This window comes from Moschus berezovskii, chromosome 6 (genome assembly GCF_049115385.1).
Source record: "Moschus berezovskii isolate FMDL1 chromosome 6, NW_MosBer_1.0, whole genome shotgun sequence".
NCBI classification, from domain to species: Eukaryota; Metazoa; Chordata; class Mammalia; order Artiodactyla; family Moschidae; genus Moschus; species Moschus berezovskii.
Window position 1 is genome coordinate 116,828,390 of NC_142465.1, and position 8,010 is coordinate 116,836,399.

Here is an 8,010-nt window from a genome sequence, read left to right on the forward strand (position 1 = left end):
CATCCATCCAAGTGAGAAACTGGTGTAGGCTGCCATGGAAATCACTGAGCAAGGTAGCCCCAGCTGGCTAGGGATGGTCTGGGTTTCTGGACTCTGTATTTTTCTAATAAAGGAACCCAGCTCTTGCAGGTCTAAAACCATGGCCCATGGACCAATGACATTCAGGTATATAGAGTTCTTTTAGCATGAGTTGGAATTTCTCAACCCTGTTCCAAAGTTGTACTGCAATGAGAACTATAGTAACTTGGCTTCACTGGGCCATTACATTTCTTTTTAAAGTATTTATTTATTTGGCTATACCGAGTCTTAGTTTTGGCATGTGGAATATAGTTCCCTGACCAGGGCTTGAACCTGGGGCCTCTGCATTGAGAGTGTGGAGTCTCAGCCACTGGAGCACCAGGGAAGCGTTCCCAAGTACCTTTTAAAAGTTAAAATATTTCTACTCTTGATTTAGCAGCTTCACTCAATATCCATCCCTAAGAAAAGGAAAGATATACCCATTTGAATGCAGAGTTCCAAAGAATAGCAAGGAGAGATAAGAAAGCCTTCCTCAGTGATCAATGCAAAGAAATAGAGGAAAACAATAGAATGGGAAAGACTAGAGATCTCTTCAAGAAAATTAGAGATACCAAGGGAAAATTTCATGCAAAGATGGGCTCAATAAAGGACAGAAATGGTATGGACCTAACAGAAGCAGAAGATATTAAGAAGAGGTGGCAAGAATACACAGAAGAACTGAATGACCCAGATAACCATGATGGTGTGATCAGTCATGTACAGCCAGTCATCCTGGGGTGCAAAGAAGCAGAAGATATTAAGAGGAGGTGGCAAAAATACACAGAAGATCTGAATGACCCAGATAACCATGATGGTGTGATCAGTCATGTACAGCCAGTCATCCTGGAGTGCAAAGTCCAACGGGCCTTCAGAAGCATCACTATGAACAAAGCTAGTGGAGGTGATGGAATTCCAGTTGAGCTATTTCAAATCCTAAAAGATGATGCTGTGAAAGTGCTGCACTCAACATGCCAGCAAATTTGGAAAACTCAGCAGTGGCCACAAGACTGGAAAAGGTCAGTTTTCATGCCAATCCCAAAGAAAGGCAATGCCCAAGAATGCTCAAACTACCGCACAATTGCACTCATCTCACACGCTAGCAAAGTAATGCTCAAAATTCTCCAAGTAGGCTTCAACAGTACCTGAACCAAGAACTTCCAGATGTTCAGGCTGGATTTAGAAAGGGCTGCTGCTGCTGCTGCTGCTAAGTCACTTCAGTCGTGTCCGACTCTGTGCGACCCCATAGACGGAAGCCCACCAGGCTCCCCCGTCCCTGGGATTCTCCAGGCAAGAACACTGGAGTGGGTTGCCATTTCCTTCTCCAATGTGTGAAAGTGAAAAGTGAAAGTGAAGTCGCTCAGTCGTGTCCGACCCTTAGCGACCCCACGGACTGCAGCCTACCAGGTTCCTCCGTCCAGGGCAGAGGAACCAGAGATCAAATTGCCAACATTCACTGGATCATCTAAAAAGCACGAGAGTTTTAGAAAACATCTACTTCTACTTTATTGACTACCCCAAAGCCTTTGGTTGTGTGGATCACAACAAACTGTGGGAAATTCTGAAAGAGGTGGGAATACCAGACCATCTGACCTGCCTCCTGAGAAATCTGTATGCAGGTCAAGAAGCAACAGTTAGAATAGGACATGGAAAAACAGACTGGTTCCAAATCAGGAAAGGAGTATATCAAGGCACGGTATACCATCACCATGCTTATTTAACTTATATGCAGAGTACATCATGAGACATGCTGGGCTGGATGAAGCACAAGCTGGAATCAAGACTGCCAGGAGAAATATCAATAAGCTCAGATATGCAGATGACAACACCCTTATGGCAGAAAGCGAAGAAGAACTAAAGAGCCTCTTGATGAAAGTGAAAGAGGAGAGTGATAAAGTTGGCTTAAAGCTCAACATTCAGAAAACTAAGATCATGGCATCTGGTCCCATCACTTCATGGCAAATAGATGGTGAACAATGGAAACAGTGACAGAAATTTTTTGGGGCTCCAAAATCACTGCAGATGGTAACTGCAGCCATGAAATTAAAAGATGCTTACTCCTTGGAAGGAAAGTTATGACCAACCTAGACAGCATATTAAAAAGCAGAGACATCACTTTGCCAACAAAGGTCCATCTAGCCAAAGCTCTGGTTTTTCCAGTAGTCATGTATGGATGTGAGAGTTGGACTATAAAGAAAGCTGAGTGTCAAAGAATTGATGCTTTTGAACTATGGTGTTGGTAAAGACTCTTGAGAGTCCCTTGGACTGAAAGGAGATCAAACGAGTCAATCCTAAAGGAAATCAACCCTGAATACTCATTGGAAGCACTGATGCTGAAGCTGAAACTCCAATATTTTGGCCACCTGATGCAAAGAGCTGACTCCTTGGAAAAGACCCTGATGCTGGGAAATATTGAAGGCAGGAGGAGAAGGAGATGACAGAGGATGAGATGATTGGATGGCATCACCGACTTGATGGACATGAGTTTGAGTAAGCTTGGGAGTTGGTGATAGACAGGGAAGCCTGGTGTGCTACAGTCCATGGGGTTGCAAAGAGTCAGACACGACTGAGCTACTGAACTGAAGCAATACTTGCCCATGTGCACAAAGTTGTATGTGGGAAGATTTCACTATATTCAATGTTTCTAACGGCACCAAATTTAAAATATCCCATGTGTCTGTTAATAGTAAATATTAAATAAACTATAGTATGTCCATACATGACCACGGGAAAAACCATTGCCTTGACTAGACGGACCTTGGTTGGCAAAGTAATGTCTCTGCTTTTTAATATACTATCAAGGTTGGTCATAACTTTCCTTCCAAGGAGCAAGCGTCTTTTAATTTCATGGCTGCAATCAGCATCTGCAGTGATTTTGGAGCCCAAAAAAATAAAGTCTGACACTGTTTCCACTGTTTTTCCGTCTATGTCCCATGAAGTGATGGGACCAGATGCCATGATCTTTGTTTTCTGAATGTTGAGCTTCAAGCCAACCTTTTCACTCTCCTCTTTCACTTTCATCAAGAGGCTTTTGAGTTCCTCTTCACTTTCTGCCATAAGGGTAGTGTCATCTGCATATCTGAGGTTATTGATATTTCTCCTGGCAATCTTGATTCCAGCTTGTGCTTCTTCCAGCCCAGCGTTCCTCATGATGTACTCTGCATATAAGTTAAATAAGCAGGGTGACAATACCGAGCCTTGACATACTCCTTTTCCTATTGTGGTCATGTATGGATGTGAGAGTTGGACTGTGAAGAAAGCTGATCGCCGAAGAATCGATGCTTTTGAACTGTGGTGTTGGAGAAGATTCTTGAGAGTCCCTTATACTGCAAGGAGATCCAACCAGTCCATTCTAAAGGAGATCAATCCTGGATGTTCATTGGAGGGACTGATGCTAAAGCTGAAACTGCAGTACTTTGGCCACCTCATGCGACGAGTTGACTCACTGGAAAAGACTCTGATGCTGGGAAAGTTTGGGGGCGGGAGGAGAAGGGGATGACGGAGAATGAGATGGCTGGATGGCATCACCGACTCTGTGGACATGAGTTTGAGTGTACTCCGGGAATTGGTGATGGACAGGGAGGCCTGGCGTGCTGTAATTCATGGGGTCGCGGAGAGTCGGACACAACTGAGCGACTGAACTGAACTGAACTGAACTGATAGTATGTCCATGCTATGGCATGGACCAGTGGTTAAGGCTCTGAGCTTTCACTGCAGGGAGCATAGGTTTGATCCCTGGTCAGGGAAATAAACTGCATGCCACTTGGCCAAAAAAATAAATAATTTCTTGAACTGAATAAAAATGAACATACAGCATACCAAATTAAAAATTTATATGGGGAAAGTAATAACTTTTTTAAAATAAAAAAGATATAGAGAGCAGCTGGCTGGTGCTCTTCCTATTTAAGTTACCTGCACTGAGTCATGTATGAGTTTAGGGAACTGGAATGTCAGTAGCACAAGGGAATGTCAATAGCACTGCCAGTATGCCCAGACTGGCACATTATGCTCCTTAGTATTGAAGGCCCTGCACAATCTGGCCCTTCCAGTGACTTCTCCAGCCGAGCGATCCAGCAGAGCCTGACCTTTGCCTCTTTCCTCTCTGCATGTTCTACTCATCTTTCAAAAGAGCCCAGACGAGCTTTTTCTGAACTCCCCTTCTAGCATAATTGGGCTTCCTTGTTGGCTCAGCGGTAAAGAATCCACCTGCAGTGCAGGAGATACAAGAGACACAGGTTCAGTCCCTGGGTTGGGAATATCCCCTGGAGTAGGAAATGGCAGCCCACTCCAATGTTCTGCCTGGGAAATCCAATGAACAGCGGAGCCTGGATGACTAGAGTCCATAGGGTCGCAAGGACATAACTGAGTGCATGCACGCGTGCGCGGGTACACACACACACACACACAGACACACACACACAGACACACACAGACACATACACCCTCCAGGATAACTGCACTTCTGCTAAACTTGTAACACACACACACACACACACCCTCCAGGATAACTGCACTTCTGCTGAATTTGTATTGTAACCCTGGAGTGTTTCTCGTGAAATACCATGCCAATCTTATTGGGATCGTTTGTGTGCTCATCTCCTCCATAACCTGTGAGCTCCTTGAAAGCAGAGCCTGTATTGCAGGGGCCCCTAGCAGAAGGCAGAGCATAGAGTGGGTGAGTAAACATTCCTAGAGTGAATAAAGACATGAATAAATTGTGTTCCTTGATTTTTGATATACACATACAACACATTCATACCTCCCTGAGTTCTGGTCATCAACTGAAGATTATAATTTGCAGAATCAGTTTTGCTTGGCAGACAGAGAGGATTAGAAATTAAAATTTCAGGGACTTCCCTGGTGGTCCAGTGCACTGACTAAGATTCCAGGCACCCAATGCAGAGCACCCAGTTTCCATCCCTGGTTGGAGAACCAGATCCCACATGCCGCAAATAAGAGTTCTCATGTCACAGCTAACGATCCTACATGACACAATGAAGATCAAAGCTCTTGCATGCCTCAACTGAGACTTGGTACAGCCAAATCAATAAATATTTCTTAAAAGGAAATTAAAATTTCAGACTTTGTAACAAGTGTTGGTGAGGATGTGAAAAAAAGGGAACCTTTGTAAACTATTTGTGGGAATATAAATTGGTGTAGCCACTGTAGAAAACCGTATGGAGTGTCCTCAAAAAACTAAAAATAGAACTACTGTATGACCCAGCAATTTCACTCCTGGAATTTCATTATCTGAAGAAAACGAAAACACTATTTCATAAAGATATATATACGCCAGTGTTCATAAAAGCAACCTAAGTGTCAATCAACAGATTAATGAATAAAAAGGATGTGATACACACACACAATGGAATACTACCCCACCATAATAAAGAATGAAATGTTGCCATTTGCAACAACATGGATGGACCTGGAGGATATTATACTAAGTGAATTAGGTCAGACAAAGACAAATACTGTATGGTATCACTTATATGTGGAATCTAAAAGATAAAAATATAAAATAAAGCAGTGAATATAACGAAAAAAGAAACAGACTCACAGATACAGTGAACAAACTAATGGTCACTGGGGAGAGGGAAGGGGAGGGGACAAGATAAGGGTAGGGTTCATACTACTATGTATAAAATAAGTTACAAGGATATACTGTGCAGCACAGAGAATTTAGCCAATATTTTGTCATAACTATAAATGGAGTATAATCTTGTTTTTTTCTTGGCTGTGCTGCACGTCTCATGGGATCTTAATTCCCCGATAAGGGATTGAACCAGGGCCCCGGCCTTGAAAGTGCCAAGTTCTAACTACTGGACCACCAGGGAATTCCCAAATGGAGTATAATCTTTAAAAATTGTGAATCACTATGTTGTACCCTGAAACATATAATATTGTAAATCAACTATACCCCAATTAAAAATTAGTAAATAAATTGACAAACAAAAAAATTATTTTTTCAGATTTTGGAGAAAGCTGTTCCCTCTCTGGCCAACTGAGCTAAACAGTTCTGAAGGCATGATGTGTTTCTCTCCTTCCTATCTCACAGCCATAGTTTGTATGCTCCCTACTGGCCTAAACCACCACTGGTGAGGTGGTCCTATAGAACTCATCTGGTGTTTGAAGATGACCTAATGAGGTGCCAGGCACATGCTAAAGCACTTCAGAACTGTATCTCACCGTTAACAATCCAGTGAGGTTTTACTATCTTCATGTTACTGCTAAGCACAATGAAGCTTGGAGACCTTAGGAAACCAAAGAATCCCAACTGTTGAGCAGTGGAGGCAGGATACGGGACCCTAACCTCTGACCTGGGAACTGCTCTTTGAGCATCTCCTTTTCATCCCACAGGTGCCAAGTGGTAGGAGGTGTTCGTGTGCACGCAGTGGCCTGATCTTCTCCACACATCTGTGAGGTCCTGGTGAGCTGAGTCCCTTTCCCTGCTGCAGACTTGATCAGAGGGTTAGAAAATCGAGTGTGTCAGAGGTGGTTTAGCAGGTCAAAGGAAGGCTCATATTTCTCACAGGATCAGAAGACTGGTTCCAGATCTGTGGCTGCCATGTAACTGAGAGCTGAGAGTCTGGGGTCAGCTGCCCGAGTCAGCTCAAGTAGCCTAGGAAAAAGAACCCCAAGATCTCTGGCTATTCATGGCCTCATGCCCTCCTGCCCTTCACAGCCTCAGAGTTGACAGCTCTGATGCGTTAATTGCCTCTGTGATGGCCCTGAGTAACGGGTACTTATAACAGATGGAAGGTGAAGAGTTTGAGAGGCAGTGATTATATCAATTGGCCAGAATGGTTATTAACTCTCTCTCCATGCCTAGCATCCTGACAGGCACTTCACATGCATAATCCAGTGAGGTGGGTGCTTGGACTCCAATCTCATAAATGAAGACACTGCGGTTGAGGGAGAAGCAAATTGCCAAAGGCACCCAGCCAGCTAATAACTGAGAGGGCGGGATCTGAACTTGGGTTTCCCTTTTCATTCACACACTTGAGTGCTTTTTGTGTGCCATTTCTGTGAGCTTTGGTGGTGGTGGTTTAGTCACTATGTCGTGTCTGACTCTTGCAACCCCATGGACTGTAGCCCGTCAGGCTCCTCTGTCCATGGGATTTCCCAGACAAGAATACTGGAGTGGGTGGCCATTTCCTTCTTCAGGGGATCTTCCCAACCCAGGGACCTAACCCGAGTCTCCTATATTGCAGGCAGATTCTTTACCACTGAGCCAACAGGGAAGCTCTCTGTGTTCAACAAAATGAACAAAAATTCCTGCTCTAATGGAGCTAACATTCTAGTAATACTGAAACACTGTCTATATGTATATATACTATATGTATTATATATTATATAATGTGATGATATAACTAGGCATATCATATTCAAACTGCAGGAAAAGCAAAGACAGAGAACTTACTGAGAGCTGTGAAAAATACAGAGCAAAGTAAGGGACATTGGGAACCCTGGGGGTCGGCAGAGGAAGCAGATTGTACCTTGCTGAGAAGGTGACATTTCAGTAACGATCTGAAGGGTGAAGGAGATGAGGGAGGTGGCCATGCAGATATCTGGGGAAGAGTGCCCTAGGCAGAGGGAACAGCGAGTCTAAAGGCAGCTTAATTCCAGGTGCCTCCCCTTATACCTAGTGCCTCAGAACATAGACGAAGCTGAGCAGACGACTCCTGTTCTCGAGGAAGGAAGATCCTTGAAAACAGACCACAAGCCAACTAGAGTGAGAGCGACGTGAGCTGGCACAGAAAACAGCTTGGGATGGAGACTGACTCTCTTCAGAAAACAGGCCTTCTTCCTGCCTCTGACCTGAGCAGAAAAGAGGACTCGCTGGAACCAAAAAGGCTAGGGTCACCCTGCTTAGACACCCTCGATTAAAGCCTGCTTGCTGTTGCATACTGTGGCCGTGGCCCTGGCTCTCTCCGTTTCTGAGGGCATCTCTGA